The sequence below is a fragment of the Lactuca virosa genome, chromosome 3 (genome assembly GCF_052849685.1).
Source record: "Lactuca virosa cultivar CGN04683 chromosome 3, Lactuca_virosa_CGN04683_v6, whole genome shotgun sequence".
In the NCBI taxonomy this organism is placed as follows: Eukaryota; Viridiplantae; Streptophyta; class Magnoliopsida; order Asterales; family Asteraceae; genus Lactuca; species Lactuca virosa.
The window spans coordinates 184,420,002-184,432,182 of record NC_136428.1 but is presented as its reverse complement, the minus strand read 5'-3'; the positions used below and the strand labels follow the sequence as shown (position 1 = coordinate 184,432,182).

General features: G+C 38.4%; 1 pseudogene; it reads left to right on the top strand.

Moving 5' to 3' along the window:
- The first annotated feature begins 8,983 nt into the window (after positions 1–8,983).
- Positions 8,984–10,991, top strand: LOC145164303 (tubby-like F-box protein 7; annotated as a pseudogene).
- The last annotated feature ends 1,190 nt before the right edge of the window (positions 10,992–12,181 follow it).

The window sequence follows — 12,181 nt, the reverse complement described above, 5'->3', positions numbered from 1 at the left end:
AAAAAGTTTCTCAAAAAAATTCTATTCTCAAAATTTTTGGTACTTCTCACATTAGCATAAGAGGCTAATATTAGAATTTCTAAAGTTTACCTAAGTTTACGTTTTATAGAGGGTTTGGCTTTTCAAATGTAAGCAATTACTATATTTTGTATTTAAAATTTTATTATTACATCGAAAGGGTCCGGTTCCGGTGAGTACTCAAAAAATGATGAAAATTGCGAGCTCGCAATTCTCCACCACCCATTTCGTTAAGGCACAAACGTTAAACTTATTACTTAGTTGTGGTGCGTTCACATTGGACCCACGTCCGTGGTATTTAATACGGATTGGAGGATTTAATCACGTACAACGAATGTTCATTAAACGTCATTTAAGTGAGTTTTATTGTTTATTTATTTTTTGTTTTTTTATTTTTATAAATTTTTTTTAAAAAAAATAATCAAATATATCTCGATTTTAACGATATTTATTTTTTTTCGTTTTTTTATTTTTTTAACCTTTTTTTTATTTTTTCGTTTTTTTTTATTTTTTTTCGCTTTTTTTTTCTTTTTTTTTAATTTAAAATTTTTTTTTTTTTTATTTAATTTTTAAAATCTTTACTACATACTTGAAGATACTAGTGTTTTTGTTTTTTTGTGTAACGATCGAGTTTCAGGTACTCTTCATTATTGGATTTGGTTTTAGAAAAAGTTGCATTTTTGGTCCCTGAGTACGCTGGGCGTAGCGTGGTGTACGTGGGCGTACTCCCTTAAGTGGGTCACGAGTGTTGAAGGCGTACGATGGGCGTACCCATGTGTACGCCAGGCTTACGTAAGTAGACCCCAAACCCTAATTTTTAACGTTTGGACCCTATTTACATGCCATTATGGACCTTGAGGTTGCCCCCTCATCAACCTTCTTCCCTCTAAAGACTCCCCACGAAACCTTAGTCTTTCCTTGTGTTTCTTGAGCTTTAGAAGTAAACTTTTGGTGTTTTTCTGCTTTGTGAAGAAGTAGGAGCTTGGTGATCAAGCATTGGTTGCAGTGGAGCTTGAAAATCCAAAATCTTCATCATCTTGGCAAGTCTCAGAAGGTATAAAGTTGCAACCTTGTTGATTCATCTTTTTGATCAAGATAGTTTGGTGTTCTTGGAATATTTTGGTCCCTTAAGTTGTTTCTTGTAAGTATAAGCTACTCCATAAGCTTAGGATGTTAGATCTTAATTTTGCTAAGGTCTCTTGTGCATAAAAATGGTAGCTTTATGGGTTTAACTCAACCATGCAAGGGTTGATGTTCATTTCATGAGGTTAGAGTGTTAAAATTGGGTTTGGGGTGTATTAAGCCATGCAAATGCTTAAAGCTTCCAAATTTATGGATTAAGACCTTGTTTTAGAATAGATCTGAAGTTTGGACGAAAAGGTCTTAAGGGATTAAGCCATCCAAAGGAGGATTGGTTCATAGACCAGTACGTCGAGTATACTTCCATGTACATTTTGTGTACTGTGTTCGAACCTCGTAACTTGGTCAAGGGTGAGTACGCGGGGCGTATGAGCTAGGTACACTCAGCGTACTCCCAACTGTGGCCTTAGAGGGTTTGGGCCATATTGGGCTTCGGTTGCTTTTAGGTTGGGTCTCGGTTTTGGGCCGATTAAGGGAAAGGGTAAAATAGCCTTTTTACCCTAAGGAGTTTAATGAATTAAATCCACGGTTATGGTTTATGACCTAATTATTAATTAGGATATTATTTAATTGATTAGTGCGGGGATTCTCGGGTTCAACATGTTTATCAGTTGATCGAGGTGAGTTTGCTCACTATACTGTAGGATACTAAGGTAGTATGTGCTTGATGTCTTTGTGACTCTTGTTGTATGCATGTATGCATGTTTGCTATATGTATGTGGGATGAAATAGAATCGGGGGTGAAATAGACCCGGTATGGCCTTGAGCTGTCATTTGAGTTGAAATAGACCTGATACATCATTAAGTTGTCATGTGAGTTGAAAAAGACTCGGTGGTGAAATAGACCCGAGGTTGAACAGACCCGATTTAGCCTTGAGCTGACATTTATGTATAGTATGTAGTATTATGGGGAACGCACTAAGCTTTGTGCTTACGGTTTTCAATTTATGTTTCAGGTACTTTTGATTCGAAAGGGAAGAGCTCGGGATGATCGCATTGCACACACCATGATTTTCCGCTTATTATGATTCTGATGTACTTTTGGATGATTATTGACATACTCAGATTTCCCTTATGATTTTTATAAACGTGTTTGGTTAACGGTTTTATTAAAACAAAATGAAATTTTTGGCTATGAATTTTTGGGACATTACAAGTTGGTATCAGATCCTTGGTTTGAGGGATTCATGCATACTCTCGAGTGTGTCTGAACTCAAACTGAGGTTTTGATAGATCTTTTTATAAAAAGAAATGTTTTATTAAAGGATTTTCTAATAAATGAAAGTGGTGTGGTGCATGCAATCGATCGAGCTAGATTAGGGCTTAGGATCTGCTCAAGATTGCATGATAGAATGCTAGGAGAGATGCCTTTATATGCCTATTGTATGAGCTTGTAGACTTGCATTCTAGTATTGGATTGGTCGCTTGATAGGATGGCCTGTTTAGGTTATGCTTTGATTTGGATTACTCAATGCTCGAATGTTGCTTGCTTTGTGCTTTTAGGAGTTCTCATCAATATCAGCTAACTGGTAAGCAAATGCGTTAAGTTACACATTATTGGGATTAGATAATTTTAGAAGGATAGCTTTAATCCTATTATGCAGCTCTTATTTGAGTCCAACCGTTGTAATGTGAGACCTATCAGTCAAAGAATTATATGTTGTCAGTAATATGCAATTACATTTGTGAGCTAGTTAGATGGTGTTGGAGGGAGTTCCTTCTTCATGTGATGGCAAAGAGTGGTGGGATGGTAGTCCTAGGAGAACCTAGGAGGTGATTTGGTGCAGTGAGCCTTGCTTTTCTAGAGATTGTCTGGATCGATAAAGAACTAACTTGGAGGATTCGGGGCGATCTTTGAGGAAAGTATGAATATATGTGGAAGGTAGTATTGAGCCCATAATACTGGAAGAAGAGGATCCGTACTCGAGTCCAGGAAAATCACGATGAAACCATGGAGATTGTAGAGTGTGGTGTTCCTTGAGTGTATTCTGATGGTTTGTATGGTTTATTTTCAGCATGGTGATCACTCGAGGAGGTTTTGGTGGTGGTACGAGTGTCAGTGATGGTTCTTGTGTTGGGACTGGTTCGGGCTCTGGCTCTGGGGCCAGATACATGGATAATCAGATCGGACAATTCATTTCGTCAGAGATTACCCGCGGTACTCTTGAGAAGACTCTTGTAATCTTCAGTACGATCAAGGAGGGTATCATGAAGGTTCTAGATGAGCGCTTGGGCACCATTCATTTTGAGATTGTGGCGATGGTGGGAGCTCGCCCTTTGACTTTCTGAGAGTTTCGGGTATGTGGGGCTCCAAAGTTCTTCGGGAAGAAGGACCCTATTATGAGAAGGCGTTGGTTAGTGGATATCAAGAACGCCTTCTATACTAGCTTCTGCCTCGAGGGGTCGAAGGTCAGATTTTCATCCTGTCTGCTGAAAGACATAGCTCGTGACTGGTGGGAGGAGGTTAACCACACCCTGGGAGGCGAGGCGGTTAATTCGATGTCTTGGGAGGATTTTTTGACGAGGTTTCAAGCTGAGTTCGCACCTGTGATTGAGGTCCAGCAGTTAGCATGGAAGTTTCAGGACCTTCTCCAGAGTACTGAGACGGTGGCGGAGATCACCGCCATGTTCCGCGAGAGGGGTTTTTTGAACTGTAGTATGTAGCGACCAAGGAGATCAAGAGGGCGAGATATAATGACATGTTAAGGATCGATATCAAACAGTTTGTGAGCATATCCAGTTACAGGACACTGGTGTTGGATTTGGTGTCTAAGCCCATAACTATAACTGGTATGTACTTGACCCGATTGTAGCATGGTCCCTTTTTGGGTTGCCATCACCAGTGTAATTTGATAGGAATGATTTTTGAGAATAAGGTTATTTTTTATTTATTAATATATTACAAGTATAATATATTAATATTATTTAATTAGAATTGGTCAAGAATTAATTTGGAATTAATTTTGTGATCAAAAGAGACTAATTAAATATATGGGGATTGATTATGTAAATCAATGATTCTTGTAATGTGGACTAATGATCCATGACTATATGGTTGGGCTAAACCAATAAGATAATCCATGGATAGTCCATGGAGGTTAACCCCATGGAGCATAATAATGTGAAAAGTCATGGAGCATTAGGGTTTACAAAGTGTAACCCTAGTGTTTGCCACATTATAAATAGTGCCCCCCATATGCCAAAATCGGTTACACACTCTTTGGAGTCAAGTATCTTATTCTCCTAAAACCTCCTCTTGCATTTTGGTGTTTGTGAACCAATAGAGGCATCACACTTGAGGTGCTCAAGCTTTCAAAGGTCAAGAACTCTACCCTAGTCAAGAGGTAAGCATCCAAACTAAGTTTTATATTATATAGCTTCAATTGTATGCTAGTTAGGGAGAATGCTTTGGAAAAAGAAAATGCATGTATAACTAGAGAAAACATAGATCCAAAGCAATTAGGGTTGCATGTGCACCATAGGAGTGTTATAGTGCTCAAAACCCAACAGTGGTATCAGAGCCTAGGATTGTTTTCTATTATATTTGATGCTTATTAGTTTTTCAAACCTGAAAAAGTCGAAATTTTTGCCTCTGACTGGTGAACTCGCCGAGTACATGAACAGACTCGACGAGTCCACTCAGTAACAGAGCAACTCGGCGAGTCCAGTTCATGTACTCGACGAGTTGAAGACTCTGTGTGCAAAATTTCGAGTTTCTTGGCCTGGTTTGGATTTGGAACACTACCACAAACTGTTTTGGATCATTGGAAGTGTTTTTTTATGATATGGTAGTGCTTGTACTCATCCAAACACAAGATAATTGTCAAAGTTTTAATATAATTGTTGTTTTTATATGATAAACAAAATTGCTTTCAAATTGTTGACTTGAAAAATTATCTTGCCTATGAGTTTAGTTAGATCATGAATTATGTGATAATTTAGTTGTTAGAAAAATGATCTAAATGATGTTTAATGACCTCCATAACTTGTCCTCAAGTTATGGAAAATGAAAGGTCTCATACATTAAAATCCTATTAAACTCAAAGTTATGAATGTGAAGAGTTTTGACAAGTTTTAAAACTTGCCCTCAAGTTTTGGAATTTGTAGTCTCACTAATGAAACTTTAATTCCAAACCCTAGAGTTTTAAAAGTTCAAATTCAACCCTTACACTTTATAATATTATAAGTTTTATATATATATATATATATATATATATATATATATATATATATAAGACAAATTCGGTCTTACTGTTAGTAGGCATCATTCACGAAGCCGGTCTATAAGGGGGTATAAGGTTACTGCCTATAAAATGGTAGTTTAATGGGTGTCTACTCTCACCCACCGCTTCCTTGACTGGTGGAGGGTCGTTAGCCGAACGGGTAGGATAGGACATTAGTTCTCCTTCATTAAAAAGTATAATGATAAATATAAAGTAACTAAACTTTTAATAAATTCCCGATCTTAGTTACTTTAGGAAAAATGTGAAATGGTGCTAATCCATGAAATTACACTTTGCACCTTGTTAAGTCGTTACTCGAGCGTGTGTGGCTAACCGGCACACTAATCTGGGACTGACAACGTGTGGCAAAGGGTAACTTGGTGTTAATCATAGATCAATGGAGCGTGTGTGGTAAACCGACACATTGATTAGGTGATTTGTAACATTGGGTGTACCAAGGTAATTTGCATGGTTATTCACTCCTTGTTTGTGATCCTTGGCATCCCAGTCACAAACGTGAAGGGCACAGTCGAGATTTTAACATGCCACTGAAAAGTTCAATGAATCTCAAAGATCTAGGAATTTCAAATCAATTAAAACTTAATAATCTATTTCGTTTTTCATGGTGGAAATTGGTAAATCGTCATTTACCTACCTTCTTTTAACATTGGATTACGACATCCCTCTTCGCAATTGTAGAATATTGTGTTGGGTCCTAGCCTTAATATTTCATATTGGGTGTAATATTAAGGATTATCATCTAATCTAAACTTTGTTCTTCTTCTTTTCAAATGTCTATCCCAAACAATGCTTCGAACCCTTCAGGCTCTTTCTCCCTCTTGAACCTATGTGGGAGGGTCATTTTCGATGGCTCGAACTTCAATGACTTGATTCGAAACATCAGGATGGCTATTCGCTATGAGGACAAAGAATATATCCTTGATAAAGAGCTTAAGGAGATTGATGTCACCACTGCTACTCCTGAACAAATCGTTGAACACACTACTCATGAGAGGGATGCGACAAAGGTGTCGTGTCTTATGATTGCAACCATGACTGCTGAGCTGCAGAAGTCCTATGAGGACTACAACCCTTATGAAATGTATCATGATTTGATGGAGATATACCATGAAAGTGCTCCGCAGGAGAGGTATGAGATCATTGCCTCCATGATCACAACCAAAATGAAGGATGGTGAACCCATCACGGCCCACTTGCGGAAGATGCAGTGATTCGTGGACCGCTTGCTTAAATTAAATGTTAATTTTGATGAAGAGTTGGCCATAGATATTATTCTACACTCTTTACCTTCTTCTTATGATCAGTTTCGTATGACTTATTATGAACAAGGATGATGTCACTCTTAGCAAGCTTCAAGGCCTTCTTAGGACTGCAGAAAGCAACCTGAAAGGCAAATCGGTTGTGTCTACTCCTACTACTACTTCTGCCCCTGTTCTGGTAATCAGACATGGGAAGGGAAAGAATAGGAAGGCTTCCTACAAGATCCGCAAGGGGAAGTCTCTTGATGGATCCTCTTCAAGTGGGACCAAAGTTGGTTCTGTTAATCCCTCTTCCAATCCGAAGGAAGCAGAGTGCTTCCACTGTCATGATAAATGGCACCGGAAATGAAACTGCCCCAAGTACTTGCAGGACATTAAGAATGGGAAGATCAAACCCTCATTTGCAGGTATTTACACTACTCAATCTAATAACTCATAACATGCTAGTTCTTGGGTCCTTGATACAGGTTGTGGTATTCACATTTGTTCTGATTTACAGGGACTAAAAAGAAGTAGGGATGTGGAGCACGGGAAGATAAACTTAATCATGGGAAATAGGAAAGTGTCGCTTGTGACCAAGATTGGAGTTTATTCTATATTGCTTTGTAATGGTTTGAATTTAGATTTGAATAATTGTTGTTACTCTGCCGATATGGAGAGAAATGTTATTTCCTTTCACATTTTGTATAAACAAGGTTTTACCTTTTCCTTTAATAATGAAAATGGTGGTATTTATGCTTATTGTAATGGTGTATTTTATTTTGAAGCATTACCTTGTAGTGGTATATATGAAATTGTGATGGTTGTAGATAACGTAGGAAATAATGTGCTGAATATTGATTCTTCCAATGAATTGGATAAGGCATGCTTGTGGCATTGTCATCTTGGACATGTCAACAAGAAGCGCATAGCCCAACTCCAAAAGGATGGAGTTTTGGAGTCATTCGACTTAAATTCAGATGACACTTGCGAATCTTGTTTACTTGGAAAGATGACCACGTCACCCTTCACTGGTACTTGTGAAAGGGGTGAAGGTCTGTTGGATCTCATACACACAGATGTGTGTGGACCGTTCAGAACCGCCACAAGGGATGCTAACCGCTTCTATGTGACTTTTACTAATGATTATAGTAGATATGGGTATATTTACTTAATCAAGCATAAGTCAGAAACTTTTGAAAAGTTCAAAGAGTTTAAGCAAGAAGTGGAGAATCAATTGGGCAGGAAGATAAAGATGCTACGATCCGATCGTGGAGGAGAGTATCTTAGTATCGAGTTCCTTGACTATCTTAAGGAATGTGGAATTGTTTCACAATTGACGCCACCTAGGACACAACAGCTTAATGGTGTGGCTGAGAGGCACAATAGAACCATGCTAGACATGGTTTGTTCCATGATGAGTCGAGCTTCGTTACCTATCTCATTCTGGGGGTATGCCTTAGAGACTGTCGCCCATATCCTTAATCTAGTCCCTACCAAAAAGGTTTCCAAAACACCACACGAGATGTGGACAGGGAAAGTTCCCACATTAGACCACATCAAAGTTTGGGGTTGCGAGGCTTTTGTGAGAAAAGAAACTCACGACAAGCTCGAACCTTGGAGTGAGCGATGTATTTTCGTCGGCTACCCACAAAAATCCTTTGGATATCTCTTGTACAGACCGAGTGACAATGTTGTCTTCGTTGCGAGGAGAGGAGTTGTAACATCCCAATTTTCAAGGCCAAAAATTTCGTTTTTAATTAAGTAACTTATAAAATAGTTTACCAAAAACATTGCCAATGTCATATCCCCTGTTCTAATAAAACAGTAACTTTATGCCAGGTGGCATTTTCTCAGCCCTTCTTAATGCTTTTTTCCCGCTCAAATTTACAAAGTGAAATTATGATTTTACCCCTCTGCTCCTTTACACTCTGGTGGCATAAAATCCCGTCCAAATAATCACGGATTTTTGATGATTCAATTTCAAATCCTGAGTAACTGATATCCCAAATAATCAGGGATTTTGTTATCTTTCTAAATTCCATTTGAGAACGATGTACCAGACAAGAAATACGTAATCTTCTTCAAATTTGAAACCCATTGGCTAGGGCTTCAAGCTGCATATACCTGATGCATACTCGCTATGTATTTCACATACATCTCAATCGAAACCATCTCCCTCACCTTCGTCTCTCTCATCCCAATATACTCCTCCAGTTCTCAAATCTTTGGAAGTGTTCCTGTCACTAACACTCTATTTTGCCCTAACCACTTCATACATAAACTCTAGCAAGCAGCAACAACACTAATCCTCTTCTTGATTACGAAAATGAGAGCTCCAATATGAGGAGGTATGTTTCTCCCTGTAACGCCGACAATCATTTTATTTTCTTTATTGGTGTCAACAATCGTTCCTATCACGTCGAACCAGCGGCCGGTTGAATTCGATTAAGGAACTGATTCCCTTATCAAAACCGCCGGAAATTAACATTGCTGCTGTTCCCGGAGACGATGATGTCGTTGGTGAACAGAACGTCGGCGGGAATAATGGAAGAGGTTCGTGGTCTAATATGTTGCCGTAGCTCTTAGGCGGGATAATCAAATGAATGGAAATGAGCGATTACCGGTGGCCGCTCCGTCGAAATCTTGTTGCTTGTGGACGTGTTTGTAAAAGTTGGAGAGAAGTTACGAGAGAGATCATAAAGCCTCCTGTTCACAACGGGAATATCACATTCCTTTCTTTTCTTAAGCAGGTACGATTTGGTTGTATATTATCTGATTTTATTTGTTTCAAGCTATATTCCTTGATTTTTATGTCGTTGATTCCACAGAGACTTGAATCAATGAACTAAATGTAGTAAGTTAGTTTGTTTTTTTCAATTTTTTTGTTAAATTGATTTAGATTCTTATGTTTAGCCAGATGAATGATTATCTGGTTTGTTATGGAGAAGCTTTTGATTAGCTCACACAACTGAAAGCAAGAAGCAGAAGTCAAAACTCCATAAAGTCTATTCTATTGTGATAATGATTAGGAACAGTTTGATAGATGCTCGCCTCTGGTCATGGTTGCCAATTTTGACTAGGTCTTATTTTGAAGTATTCTCCAGTAACCACATCGTTCATTATAATATTGTTTACTTCGAATTCACATGGTAAATTAGGAAATATATGCCTAATGATGCTTCGTATATAATTTCTACAAATTGTTACCTTCTAAGTTTCCATTGTTCACTTATTACGCTATAATGGATCTTTGAAATTTATCAATGTTGTTAATGGATGAACATGCTTGATTTATCTAAGAAATTTTCATGTCTTTGCATCCTGGTTCACGTGATTCTCCAATTCAATGCATGATTAAAAGAAGCAAGAAGAACTCAGTGTTTTACCTCAATCTTGCTGCTACTCCATGTAAGCATCATGGATAGCCTTAATCACTTTGTGAATCATGTATTATACAACCAGACATACCAAAAAATGATATTTCTGGTAACTTGTAGTTGAAGTATTAATCATTTGGATTCCATTTTTGAAGCATTTACAAACAAGGGTAAGTTTCTTTTAGCTGCAAGAAGATATACACATGGTGCTCACATGGAATACATAATATCACTTGATTCATACGATTCATATCAACGAAGCAATGCTTATGTTGGTAAATTAAGGTAAGTGACTATTTCTTTTTTGTACTTAATGAGCTTAATGGTTTAAGCACTTAATCTATACACCTATGCATTGATGCTTCTTTATGACTTAATATGGACATAATGACTATTTTACCCTTCACATGTCAGATTTTCTTGGCACAAACTTCACAATATATGACAGCTAACCACCACACAATGGTGCAAAACACTTAAGTAGCAAATTCGTGAGGCGAATTGCAAGCAAACAAATAAGCCCACAAGTTCCATCAAGAAACTTTGAAATTGGAGAAACTTCATACAAATTCAATCTTTTGAAATCAAGGGGTCCAAGAAGAATGGTGTGTTCTTTAACATCCACATCCACATCACAAGATCAACAGTTTGACTCTGGTCAAACTCAAAACCCTTTTGAGAAACAAAACTCCAAGGTGGCATGAACATTTGCAGTGTTGGTGCTTGAATTTCCTTGGGTGGGTGACAGTTGCATCCGTTAAGAATTTTCAGTTGGTGGCAACATTGGACCCGAGTCAACCGGGTGGGAAAGGTGATGGTGAAACAGTTTTGCTTCAGTTTGAAAAAGTTGGTGATGATATTTTCACCATGGATTATGTATGGATTATAACTATAAATAAATAGTTCAAAGTTTTCAAATTATAATGTTTTAATAAAAAAATTTATAGAATAAAATAACTGTTTGCATATAGTTTTTTTTCATATATTTGAGTAGTCATTATGATTCTGAATTACAAAGTGTTCTTTTTGTTTTTTTTTTCTTTTTTCTTTCTAATCTGTGGTTTCCACGGGTTTTAAACCTAGTTAGTTTATAAAACCGTAACAACGTGTCTCAAAACCATATCATCAATAGTAATAAAAATCAGAGTACAATCCCAGAAAACTCAGTGCGGAAATCATGTGTGTGTGTGATGCGCTGCTACACCGCCGACTCCTTCCCCTTGGATGAAGAGGTACTTGAAACCAAAACTGAAACTGTAAGCACAAATCTTAGTGAGTTCCCCTTTCATACCACATACTAAAGATCATACATATTGCCGAGCAGTTCTGGGGCGCCTGACCTACCCATGTCAAGCCATTCTAGGGTGCTGACCTACCCATGTCAAGCCGTTCTGGGGTGCTGACCTACCCATGTGAGGACATTCTGGGGTGCCGACCTACCCTCCAGTTTGTCTCAACCAGACACGAGGACTATTTCACCCCTACCACTAGCATATAATATCATATCATAATCATGCTGTCAGACATAGCTGGTTTGTCCGACCTATCTTTCGGTCCTAGCGACCGAATCGGGGGACTAGTCCCCTCCTACCAATACTATCACATATAGCACATCATGCTGACATATAAACATATCAGGCGATAACAAACCAGACACTTATCACGAAGACAATCGTCTCACTAAACAACTATTAGTGGGACGGCATTGGTGCCTTAGACCCACTTCTACTGGAAGGTCACTCACCTCAATGTCGCGTAGTGTCTGCACTGATCTCGGTGTGGAAATCGACTCTCCCCGACTCCTCAATCCCTACACGACAACTCTTCTAAGTTATCAACTCATACTCGTAACCCTTACAAGGGTCACTCAATCCAAGGCAAAGTCAAAGTCAAAACCATGGTCAAAGTCAACTTTTGGTCAAAGTCAACATCTGGTTGACTCGACTCGCCGAGTTGGCCCGTCAACTCGTCGAGTCCCCATATCCACAAAATGCCATAATCCCGTCCCTACTCATCGAGTCTAGCAAGAGCTCGACGAGTTCGCCTTCAACAACACATCGGACAATCTTCAACCGACTCACTGAGTTCGTCCTTGAACTCGCCGAGTTCATCTTCATCCATAAGAAGATGTTTAGTCTATGACTCGCCGAGTTCCCTTTGA